We start from the raw sequence: 13,256 nt of genomic DNA, 5'->3' as shown, positions 1-13,256 counted from the left end.
TATAGCTGTTTTCTGTTAGGAAATAGCTTTGTTTCCTGCCACCTGTTTTTTTCTTCTTTCTCGAATAAGTTTTTTTTCCCTCCTGTACATAGCATAGCTGCACATCATTGCAATTAAGATCCTGTGACCTTTCAGGTTTGCTGAAAGCTCAACGATGCTGACAACATTGTGGTTGCAACTTCCAGTTGTTATGGTCCATTAGAACTTTTAACTTAGCGTGTTACTTGTAAAATAAATGGAGTGATAACAAAAGGACCAATAAGAATGACAAAAATTGATGACGCAAGTATAATTCCTACACTGAGAAAGTAAACAAGACAATGCCATGATAAAAGGGCGCACAGGTTTCCAGCTCGAACAGTCTAGAGCATACATCTACTTTCTTCTAACGCCTAGCGAAGAAAATAAAAAAAAAACTAATAAAAACTCACTTGAAATACATGGTGAGTTTTTAAAAGCCTCCCTAAGCATTTCATCTGGGCAAACGCTACCTGCTACTATCTGTACATCAGGCAGTTAGTGCTGTGGAATAGGGCTCGATTCGATCCAACCGTCCCCTTCCATTTCTCAAGCCAGGGTCAGCGACCGAGGTTTCGAGAAAACATTGAGCTTTCTTGAAATATACCGGGCTGACTTTGATATCGGCTGTTTGCAAACTGAATCATTGGGAGGCTTCTCTGAAACATGATCAGCAGCTACCTCGCTTGAACATGAACTGCTGAACTGGTCGCATCGCCTGAAGTTCCTCAGAAGCTGAAGCAACTTGACTGAGCAATCTCTTGCCACCTTGGTTCCACTCACTGATAAGTCTACAAGGGCTGGGATGACGCCTTCCTTCATGGCAAGTGAACAAACCTCAGAACTGTGGGAACATACTGCTAGAAGGATGACCACTGCATGTTCACGTTCGCTGTGTCTTCCAGTGTCCAGATGATCTGAAATGTAGCTGAGGCAATTGCCTGTTCTGATTATAAACCCTGCCGTCTCTTTCACTTCACTCAAGTTCCGTAAAATCTTCAAAGAGCATTCTGTCATCTTGCCTTCACCGAGGAGCAGGGATAGCCTCGAGACTATTCCAGAGGAAACAAGGTATGATTTCATATCATTATCAGATGAAATCTTGCAGATGACCTGCAGAGCGAGGTCCAGGAACTTGGTTTCTCCACTGTCCAAAGCTCCAAACACTAAAGGAGAAAAAACGGAGGCCATGAGACTAGATTTTCGACAACTTGGTTCCTGAAGCAATTCATGTACAATCTGAAGAGCTTCCTGTTTGAACTCCGAATCAAGTAGTGATGCAATCAGAAGTATCACATCTTCACAAACTGAAGGAATTCGAGCCCTAGATCAAAAGGAAAGCATAGGTTTTATGAGTATCCATTAGAGTGAAAACATAAGAACTAACCACAGTCTTATACTTAGCATCCATTTCTTTATCTTCAATAAAAAAAAAGAGAATATCACAAAAGAAATTTAGGTAAAGAGAAGGAAACCCATATACAAGTTCATAACTGGAGCAGGTAAGCCAGTTTATGACTTCCAATTGTTGATAACAAAATGGGAAAAAATAAGTGCCAGAACCCAAATAAGAAGTGTCATGCAGAATATGGACATCAGTATTCATACCTGCCACTAGAAAGGAAAGCAAGAAAAAACTGAATCCCAGCCCTTCGAGCTTGCAGTGTGTGAATTCCACTATCATTCTTAAGGAATTCATGGAATGCTTCAAAAAACCCATTGCAGACCATAGAATGCCATATTTGATTTTCACCTCTCAGAACAGTCTTCAAATCTCTGATAGCTTTTTTTTGCAGTTCAAAGGGAAGCTCGGACAGCTCATGGAAGAAACCCAAGAACATTGCCTTGTCAAAGTTGCAGAAGGACAAATACAACTGGTAATTGGCATTAGAATAAAACTGATCAAAACTAGTCTTTGACTGCTCTGTTTCCCTCATGGGGGATGATATATAACTAGCACCTGATGGTCCAAAAGATGAACTGCTATAATCAACTGTGTAATCTCTATTCTTTTCTATAATTAGAGGTGCGGAGACATTGTGCAAACTCGATACAGAATAACAATTCTGAAATTGCTCAGGCAAATAAGTAGATTCAAGCTCATGATCTTTGCACCAGTTATGAATAACAGCCTTCATGCATGTATTTGGCGTTACTGTTAAGTTTTTTAACTTCATATGTGTCCTAGGACAAGTATCATATCCCTCATTGAACCATCTCTCGATATTTTCTCTTTCATATGTTTGTCCAGATGTTATTATCACAGGATCTCGCATCAGCTTCAAAGACAATGGGCAGCAGAATTCTGGAGGTGGTGTGTCTGCTCCAGACAAACTATTCTGATCATCATATCTCATATTGGCTGACTCTGCAGCTGAATTGCATCTTTCCATAGTATTGATGCCATTAACAATTGAGTCTAAACTCACAACTTCAGTTGCAACATTCAGATTTTGATTCTTTTCATTAGTCCCTGGCTTGGTATTCTTCCCGTATTTCCTAACTAGATATAGGAGGTACTTAAGGATTCCTTCCTTTTTTTGATCAGTGCCATTGATCTTGGCAAGTAATTTCTTGATTGCTCTTCTTTCAATTAGGACAGCTTTAGGTGATGAAATGTTCAATTTTGAAGCTGCTAAAAGGAAAGTCTGAAGCTCCAATTCTTGGGTTACTTCAGAATGCCGAAGCATCTCCAGAATTACTTTTCCAGCATCCTCTTCTGCTGGATCAACAATGAATTTCAGATCTCGAAGATCGTTATGGACATCAGCCACCTGTGATAAATAGTCAAATGAATGTAAATATGCTGTCTGCAAGCTATAATATGAATTCATCAAATGTGTTAGTAAGAAAAATAGAATTATGATCAGGTACCATAATGTTACATGATAAGACTGTAAGCAGGCCACCATCCCAAACGCAAGCGGTAACCTCCCCTAGCACTGACTAGCCCACCACCTTCCCTCAACTCTGGCGACGCGGCACTGTCACCGCTCTATGCGTCTGCACCACCTATTTTCCTTTCACCCCTTCCTGTCCTCCCTCTGGCCGCTCAGATCTGCCGCAGTTTTCGGATCTCCTTTGTCGGACGCATGTGGCGTGGTTCGCTCAACGTTCTCATTCATCGACCGGGGTGAGGGCCTGCGTTCGTGGCAGCCCAGCGCCCATGGCGGCGGGGACGTCCCGAGTGATGCCTATCTAGGGGCGCTTGCGGCATGAGGTGCCTAGCAGGGATGTGTGTGCGTGTGCCTCACCAGTGCGCACAGTATGTGGCCCCTCCCGAGATCTGTTTTTTTATAGCTAGGAGGGCATGCATTATGTAATGACTCAAATCAAATGTACTAAACTGTCTGCACACTTAAATAGAGATGTGATTGTTTGAGTAATCTCAAAATACATCTAACGAACCACATACATATGCACACTACTCACACATGCTAAGTCCGAAAATCCTCAGCATGCAGGAACTTAGGCGGCAGAGCTCCACGATGAGAGGCTCTACCACCACGCTGTTCACCCCGGATATGCTTTTAGTGGCCTTCAAGGATTGATCTATTGTTGGGCCATTGCCTTTGGTGCATCTATAATGTCCATTCGATGGTCAGAGGGCGGTGATGGTAAGAAACGTCATCGACCATTGTTGCCCATTACTCACCTTTAACAATGGTGACGCCCATGGATGCCACTTCCCTCACTGGAGACATTTCTGTGCCCCTAACCCCTTGTTGGTGCATCTATGATAGGGGCTAGGGCGTCTTCAGATGTCGTTTTCTTCTTAAATACGTTACTTTGGGAGGATTCCCAGGGTTGCCGGTTGTGTGAGGATCGATGTCTTCCAACGATGGTTGACTTGTACAAGATGGTTTGGTGTTGTTGCTATATTGTAGTGTCCAGAATGCTCTCAATGGGGCTCTATGTCTTACAGACTCACGTTGCCTTTTGGAAGGTGGTGGGGCCTGTTGTGGCAACGTTTTCTTGGCTTGGCAGTTGCCCCTTGTCCAGTGGTTGAAATTCTCTTTCAACTTTACTGGATTTGGCCCAGCGCCCAAGCTATGGATCTATTTTCATCCAATATGCGGGGAAGGTAGTTCTTTTGCAGTCAACGTCACTTAACAAGATGGATTGCCACAGGATGACTATATGAGTTGCTTGTTGGAGATTTAGTTTTGTCTTCTTTGTTGTTCATCAGATTTGTCTGATGTCTTGGCTATATGTCCCTTTGGACATATGCCTTCCTTTGTTGTGTGGTGTTAGTCTTCTATAGTTAGTTTGGTCTGATGCATCTTTAGTTGAGATTGTCTAAAGCTGAAAAATATGATAAATTATTAAAACACAGGTTTTCTATGTTTACAAAATACAATTATGATCATGTGACAACTTTTATCGAACATCATCGTATACATGCAGTGCTAGGCTAGGAGGTTAACCAATTAGATTAAGGATGCTTGATTGCTTTTCTAACAAATGGCTACTCACAGAGACTTTGCTTTCAGTTAAATAAAGGTTGACACTGTAAACCTATTCACAAAGAATTGCAAAAGATTTGTTCACCTAGAATTGTTGTTTCAGCTCATGTACTATAATTTGATACAAAACTAACCTCATTAGCTAACAATTGTTCAACCATGTTCTGTATTAGGAACAAGCTCCGCCTCAACGAGTTCCTTATCCTTTCACACCGCATTGCAGTCAGCTTCACTAGTAATAGCCTGAAATATAAGCATATTAAAAAATTAGAAGAGCCTTTTTACAGTCTCTCAAAGGTACCTGAATTTGTACTAATGAGATATTAGCATCAGAAAGCAATTCATAACAGATCTTCTGTATCAAGGAAATGGAATATCATACCAAGTAAAGACTGCTACATTCAATGCAATTCTGGATTATGAGTTTCCCTTTGCCAACTATGTTGTATAGGTTGCATAGTTCCTCTACACCTGCTTTGCATCCTGGTTGAGCAGCTTCTATTGATGGAAGAATAGAAGAAACCTTATCCAGCATCAAAGTCAACTCATTGCACATTTTGCTGTGAACCTAACAGAGTAGGAAAGTAATAAAGTATTAACATAATCAATGTGATAATATATAGAGAACAAATCAGGAATCCTATTTTGCACAAGAAGCCAATGAAAATTAATTAAGACATTAATAAGTTATCTTTGTTTCGAAATATAAAGTCCAAGTTCAACATGTGCCTGAAACAATAAAGCACCAAACTGGACCAAAAGTTAATGGAATTCATGCATAAAATACAAGTACTAATTACTAAATGTCATGCTACAAATATTTAACATTATAAAGCATGGCTGGATATTGCAATAACAAAGACTTCAAATTTTGAATGGGACTTGATTTAAAAATGAAACTTCCAAGAAAGTGAACTTGTAATGGGAGTAGCAAAAAGATCGTAGCATAAATTTACCAGAAAATGACTAAATACTATTAGCTACATCTTCACTAAAACATTCCAATTTTGAACTCTCTTCCAAAGTATAAAACAAAGTTCACCCTACTATTCCTAGTTTTTCTACAACATATCTTTTATTAAGAGTGAAATGCACCCTAAGTGGGTCCATGAACTCTCAAAGGTCAATGTGAGTCCAGGTCAATGTGAGTCCAGGTCAATGATTCGATTTGGAATGAACTTAGAATGAACCACATGAAAAAAGTTGAAAGACCCAGATGATCAATTTGAGAGTTCATGCACCTAGATGAAAACGCGGGAAAAATTTAAGAACCCATGGTCCATTTTGAAAGCATAAGTCTTGTGCTTATCTACTTAGGATACTCGTCTAGAGTAGTTGGTGGCTGCTATGTCAGCACCTTATCTTTATCTTATCTTGCTTTAGCATCTACTTTAGCATATCTACAATACGATGTAATCCTTTCTTAAGGACTAAGTATGCAGCCCTACATGTATCGCCAACTTGCCATGGTTTGTGGCAAGGCTAATGAAATATGAATCTAGCCCCAAACCTGTGATTTGTCTCCAACAAATGGAATCAAAGCCTAGTTCTTCCTAGGTTCTTCTTCCCATAACAAATCCACCGCCATGGCCACCCACTCCCGATCCCACTCCTCCGTGGAGTCTGCCTCCTCTGCGTATCGAGCGCGAGCGCGCAGCAGCGCGTGCGGCGCGGGATGCAGAGGACGCACGGGCGGCGGACGCGCGAGCAGCGCGGCTGGAGGAGGCAGAGCGGAGGGAGAGAGACGCGGCGGCGCTGTAGGCCGCAGCTGTTCGGGCGGAGCGCCTCGCGGCAGCGGAGCTATCGGCCGAGCGTGCGGCAGAGACGGCTCGCCAGGCCGCGGCTGCGGCTCAGGCTGCGATGGCTGCCACTGCCGCCCTTCGTGCGGAGGCGGACACGGGTGCCCGGACCGAGCACACGGCTTCGACAGATCGGACCGGTGCGGTCGGGCCGGCCTGGCTCTCCTCTCGTCGTGCAGACCGTCGTCAAGGATGCCGGCACCAACGGCGGATGGTCCATGCTCACCAAGACCAACTACGCCGAGTGGTCCATGGTGATGAAGATGAAGATGCAGGCGCGGCGTTTGTGGGACGCGGTACGGTACGGCGACACTGACTTCAACAAGGATCGGCGGGCGCTCGAGGCGCTTCTTGCTGCTGTTCCGATGGAGATGCACTGCTCCCTCGCAGACAAGGAGACCGCCAAGGATGCCTGGGACGCCATCGCCGCGGCACGTATCAGCAGTGGGTGAGGACGTCGACGACTTCGCTCTCCGCCTCAACACCCTGATGCAGCAGTTGGCGCGGTACGGCGACGATGACATCGATGAGGAGAGAGCCGTCGAGAAGCTCCTCCACGTCGTCCCCAAGAAGTATTCGCAGGTCGCCATCGTGATCGAGATGTTGCTAGACTTCTTCGAGCTGTCGATCAAGGAGGTGATGGGTCGCCTTAAGGCCGTCGACAACCGCGAGTAGCAACCTTCCTCAGAGCCGGTCACCATCGGTGGCAAGCTTCACTTCACCGAGGAACAGTGGCTGGCCCACCAGTGGGAGCGGAAGAACGGGGAGGCCTCGGGTTCTTCGGCTTCGGGTTCGACGAGCAACCGCAAGCGGGACAAGGCTCCCCAAGCACGTGGTGGCGCATTTGACGGCGCCGACGGCGAGCGCAAGGCTACCCGTGACGACACCTGCAAGAACTGCGGGAGGACCGGCCACTGGGCCAAGGACCGCCGACAGGCGAACCGCGGCGGTCGGGCACACGTCGCGCAAGCGCAGAGGGTGACGAGCCAGCTCCGTTCTTCGTACATGGGAGCATCGAGCCGCACTCCTCTCCCTCGCCGGCCACCGCCGCACTCCTCCACCTCGACGAGACGCGGGCCCACATCTTCCTTGGCAACGGGTCCGACGGCGACAAGATCGACGGGTGGTACCTCGACACCGACGCTACCCACCACATGGCCGGGCGGCGGGAGTTCTTCTCCGAACTTGACTCCGGCGTTCGAGGCTCCGTCAAGTTTGGGGACACCTCCGCCGTGGAGATCAAGGGCGTCGGCTCCGTCGTCTTCACCGCCAAGACCGGCGAGCATTGACTACTCACCGGTGTCTACTACATCCCCACGCTGAGGAACTCCATCATCAGCTTGGGACAGTTGGATGAGAATGGCTCGCGCGTGGAGATCGAGCACGGGGTCCTGCGCATCTGGGATCGCCATCTTCACCTTCTCGCCAAGGTGAACAGAGGCACCAACCGCCTCTATGTTCTTCTCGTGTAGGTGGCGCAGCCCATGTGTCTTGCAGCCCGCCGCAACGACAATGCCTGGCGGTGGCACGAGCGCTTTGGGCACCTCAACTTCGAGGCCCTGAAGTGGCTCGGCAACAAGGAGATGGTGCAGGCATGCCGCGAGTCAAGCACGTGGAGCAGTTCTGCGACATCTGCGTCCTCACCAAGCAGCGGCAGCTTCCCTTTCCCCGCTAGGCGAGCTTCCGCACCAAGGAGAAGCTGGAGCTTCTTCCTGCTCCTCGTCGATGACGTGTCCCGCTACATGTGGGCGGTCCTGCTCGACACCAAGGCGGCAGCTGCGCACGCCATCAAGCGCAATCAAGCTGCTGTGGAGGAGTGTGGCCGCAAGCTTCGGGTCTTGCGCACCAAGTTCACCGCGGCTAAGTTCACGGTGTACTGCGCCGACGAGAGGATCCAGCGCCATTTCTCTGCCCTGTATACCCCGTAGAAGAATGGTGTCGTTGAGCGCCGCAACCAGATGGTGGTGGCCATCGCCTGCGCTCTCCTCAAGCAGAGAGGGATGCCAGCAATCTACTAAGGAGAGGCGGTGATGACTGCCGTCTATCTCCTCAACTGCTCGCCCACCAAGGCCCTTGACGGCAAGACGTCGTACGAGGCTTGGCACGGGTGCAAACCGATGGTCAGCCACCTCTGCGTCTTCGGCTGCCTCGCATTCGCCAAGCCCGTCCAGGTGGCCCGCGTCCCGTCCGTGGAAGCCATACTGGTCCGCTCGAGCATCCCGCGCTGGAGGCCCAAGAGGGTTGGCATGTGCACCACATGGACATCAAGTCCATCTTCCTCAATGGTAACCTAAAGGAGGAGGTCTACGTCCACCAGCCACCAGGATTCGTCATCCCTGGTAAGGAGAACAAGGTTCTCTGACTGCGCAAGGCCCTCTACGGCTTGCGGCAGGCGCCACGAGCTTGGAACGCCAAGCTGGACTCCACCTTCAAGCAAATGGGGTTCCAGCAGAGTCCTCACGCGGCTGCAGTCTACCGACGGGGCAAGGGAGGCAATGCCCTGTTGGTAGGCATCTACGTCGACGACTTGCTGATCACCGGCACCAAGGAGGCCAAGGTGGAGGCGTTCAAGGAGATGAAGGCAACCTTCCAAATGAGCGACTTGGGCCTTCTCTCCTTCTACCTGGGGATTAAGGTCGTCCACCAGAACAGCTCTGGCATCTCCCTTCGCCAGACCGCCTACCCCAAGCGCATCGTCAAGTTGGGCGGGCTCACCGGCTGCAACCCAACCCACACTCCCATGGAGAAGAGGCTGAAGCTGAGCCACGACAGCACGGCGAAGGAGGTCAACGCCACGTGGTACCGGCGCATTGCGGGCAGCCTTCGCTACCTTGTCCACACGCGATTGCACCTGGCGTTCGCCGTTGGATACGTCAGTCGGTTCATGCGACGACTGATGACGAAGCACGAGCAGGCCGTCAAGAGGATCCTCCGCTATGTTGCGGGCACCTCCGACGATGGCTTGCACTACCCGAGGTGTCCTAGTGCAGAGCACTTCATCGGGTACAGCGACAGCGACCTCGCCAGCGACAGCGACACGAGCAAGAGCACCAGCGGGACGCTGTTCTTCCTTGGCAAGTGTCTGATCAGCTGGCAGTCGGGCAAGGAGCAAGTGGTGGCTCTGTCCAGTTGCGAGGCGGAGTACATCGCTGCCACTACCGCTTCGACTCAGGCTCTCTAGTTGGCTCGGCTGCTGGCCGATCTCCTGGGCCGAGACGCAGAAGCAGTGGAGCTCAGAGTGGACAGCAAGTCCACCTTGGCCTTGTCGAAGAACCCCGTCTTCCATAAGCGCAGCAAGCATATCCGTATCAAGTACCACTTCATCAGGAGCTGCTTGGACAAGGGGAGCATCAAGGCTGGCTACATCAACACCGAGGACCAGCTCGCCAATCTTCTCACCAAGTCCCTTGGGTGGGTCAAGTTCCAGGAGCTTCGCGCCAGGATTGGGATGGCTCAAATTCCCCAGAAGGCGCCACACAAGACTTAAGGAGAGAATGAAAGCATAAGTCTTCTGCTTATCTACTTAGGATACTTATCTAGAGTAGTTGATGGCTGCTATGTCAGCACCTTATCTTTATCTTATCTTGCTTTAGCATCTCTAGAATATGTTGTAATCCTTTCCTAAGGACCAAGTATGCAGCCCTATATGTATCCCCAACCTGCCATGGTTTGTGGCAAGGCTAATGAAATCTGAATCTAGCCCCAAACCTATGATTTGTCTCCAACACATTTCACTCTTTTATATGTATTATTGAGAGTCTTTCATCTTTGTTATTTTCCTGTAGTGAGTAATTTTACAGCATAGTTGGTTTCAGGAGATGCCCTGAAGCCTGAACAGCATGGATCGGTCCAGGGTTGTGTCATCTGCTGATTTTTTTTCCCTGGATGGGCCGGACCTGGTTCTAATGATAAGCTAAACATACAATGCAGGATGATGCAGTCTGAGAACTCAAACCAAACAGCGACATAGGCTTGATTTCGGATTGGATGTTGTGGACCACACCATGGCACAAAACCAAATGTTTCCTTACCGAGCCAGTAGTTTTAATTTTGCACCAGATGTCAAACAACAACTTATGGCTACTTTCCTATGTCCGTAGGAAAAAGAACTATAATCGTATGGGCTGTAATGTTGTGTCTATGGAACACAACAAGGAAATTGTTTTAAGCTTATATATTATGTAAATCTAGGCGATTGAAATCCAATTTATACCTTTGGATGAGAGTTGTGCCGAGATGTACCCATTGCTTCATCATTATTTTTCTCCATTCACAAAGGGAAGAAGCAACCACAGGATTCTCAAACTGTCAAGAAGCCATAGGATAAACAATGGTATCAGTGAACAAATTAAAAAGATAGAGTTAACTGAACTCCTTCAAGTTTTATTCAATGTTTATTGCCAGATAAAAGTTTTCCTCAAAAAAAAGTGTGAAAGGATTAATTTGCAAATAACTGTGCATAGTTAGAACATAGAAGTCAAGGGAGGATGCCAAGTAGGACCCATACCCATCTAAATCCATATGTGTAGAACTAATGTTCACCTCAATCAAACTTTCAAAAAAATCACCAAAATCCACCCAAAACATGTGGAATGAGGTGGATCTCCTCAAACACATTCCAAAAGTCCACTGAACTTTGCTCAAAATCAAATTTTCATGAAAGTGCGACTGAAGCTAAAACTATCACGAAGTAATGCTCTTTTTAATAGATATAATACTAAAACTTGTCTTCTGAAAACCATATCCTAGTACCCCACACGCAAATAAAATTTCTCTATCAATATTTCTTAAACCTTTTTTGGAGCACTCCAATTTCCTTGTCATGACTGAATAATTGGCGAGAAAAACAGTAGGGTGATTGATCCATTTTCCACGGGAAATCTTTCTGATTTCTAACAAAGCACACCCTCCAAGTTAATTGTTATTATTGGGCGAAGATTACTGGAGCACAGGACGAAAAAACCCAAGGCGGAAGCTCTGTTACCGTGTTTCAAGAGAACCGTAAACAATCCTAAGCATGCGATTGTCCGATGAACTAACGAAATTGGGGACAAAGAACTAAAAAGGAAAAAAGAGGAAGAAGGAAGAACTTAAAGCTCGTGTCACTCCAAGCACACACCAACAGTATTTTTCAAAAAGAAACATAAAAAGAAGAAGCCCACCTCTGGAGAAAGGAAGAAGCTTGCAGATTCCTCGTTCGGTCCTCTTTTTCTCTGGATTTCAGAAAGGAAACAGCAAGATGGGAGGCGAGAGCAGCACGCATGGGGAAGTGCAAAGGTCACTAACGATGGCTGCTCCTGCAGTCCAGCTGCTGCACTGCGTCGACGAAAACTGGAAGCTTCTCTCTCTCACTCAGACGACAGACAGGGTCAGTGGGGTAATGGAATGGAGTGGAGTTAAAGCGCTGAGAAACAGAGAAAGGGAGTGGAAGCTGCAAACGCTATCGGACCCCGTCGGCTTCGCTGAAAAAGAATAAGGGAGTGGAAGCTGCAAAAGCTCTCGGAACCCCGTTAGTTTCGCTTAAAAAAATAAACTAAAATATTTCTCGGCCTGATTTACTGTGAAAAAAAAACATTATTTTAATTAAAAAAAATAAATTAAAAAATACAGATTATAAGATAATCGAGCGGGGCAATCTCAAATGCCCAAGTGCAGATGCCGGGCCGCCCATGCTAATCTGCTCATTAATCATTCAGAAAAGTTCCCGTAGAAGTCGCTCTCTCGTCCCCCGCCACTTGAGAAAAGATGCCACCACCGCGCCGGCGCCTTGAAACCTGATCACTCTCGAGCTCCCCCTGACTCGTGTCGTCTCCGTGGACCGTGGTAGGCGGCTGCAGGGCCCACGATATGGGTTGGCGGCCGGGGGCACCAGGGCGCTGGTTAGTTTGCACCCTAAAATGTCAAATTTTTCAAGATTTTCTATCACATTAAATCTTTGACGTATTCATGAAGCATTAAATATAAATAAAAAATAAAACTAATTACACAGTTTAGACGAAATTCACGAGACGAATTTTTTAAACCTAATTAGACTATGATTAGATACTAATTACCAAATAACAACAAAAACGCTACAGTAACGTTTTGCCAAAAAATTTGACATCCAAACTGGCCCAGCTTCTCAACTGGTATAGGCTTGGTGGTAAGTCGTAAAACACGTCCGTCAGCGCTAATAAATAACTTCTTGATATTTGGTATGATATATTTTTATTTGTTGCGGTTTATTTTATCCAAGCATATAGATTTTTTAATCCAATGACTCATCGCATATTTCAATATTCAACCATTCTATTTGCCAGAGATATAGCACAACATTTAATTATTCTTAGTATCGATAGAATATCGTCGGCAGTCTTTCGAGGGGTATCCCACGAAGGTAGATTGATCGGTAGATGAGCGTGAGATCAAGAAAAAGAAGGCAACAGAGACACACGAGTTAGACAGGTTCAAGCCGTCAGTATGACGTAATACCCTACTCATGTGGTCTGTTGGTTTGAATTAGCTATCGTATGATATGTCATGATTTTGGAGGGGGTCCCTGCCCGCCTTATATAGTCCGGGAGACAGGGTTGCAAGTCGGTTAGATCTGAGAGATAACCGGAAAGTAATAACTGATTACAGAAATCTTAGGATCATACATATCTTAACAGATCTCGTAGTATCTTCTGGATATCTTCTCGGTGTCTTGCGGAAGGCGCCAAGCATAGTCATGCTCCGCAAGGCTTCATCTTATGGGCTGGGCCACCCCGGCCCATGTGGCCTGCTGTGGGTATCCGGGGTCGTACACCCCACAGCTAGTCCCCGAGCGCCTTGTACACGTTGTGCAACACCATCTTGAGCTCGTCTGAGCCGGTGCGAATAACGCCGAGCAGTCAAACTCATGGTCCAACCACCGTGATGAATTGCTGAGTAGCGTGACCTGTCGCCGAGCAGCGTGAACTGCCGCCGAGCAGTGTGATCCAAGTACGGCTTG

The 13,256-nt window shown here is 47.0% G+C and overlaps 1 pseudogene; it reads right to left on the bottom strand.

The window, feature by feature from the left end:
- Positions 1-257: 257 nt before the first annotated feature.
- LOC136527148 (U-box domain-containing protein 6-like) lies at positions 258-11,734 on the bottom strand (annotated as a pseudogene).
- Positions 11,735-13,256: the final 1,522 nt, after the last annotated feature.

This window comes from Miscanthus floridulus, chromosome 19, assembly GCF_019320115.1.
Source record: "Miscanthus floridulus cultivar M001 chromosome 19, ASM1932011v1, whole genome shotgun sequence".
Classification (NCBI taxonomy): Eukaryota; Viridiplantae; Streptophyta; class Magnoliopsida; order Poales; family Poaceae; genus Miscanthus; species Miscanthus floridulus.
This window is presented reverse-complemented; position numbering and strand designations above follow the sequence as displayed.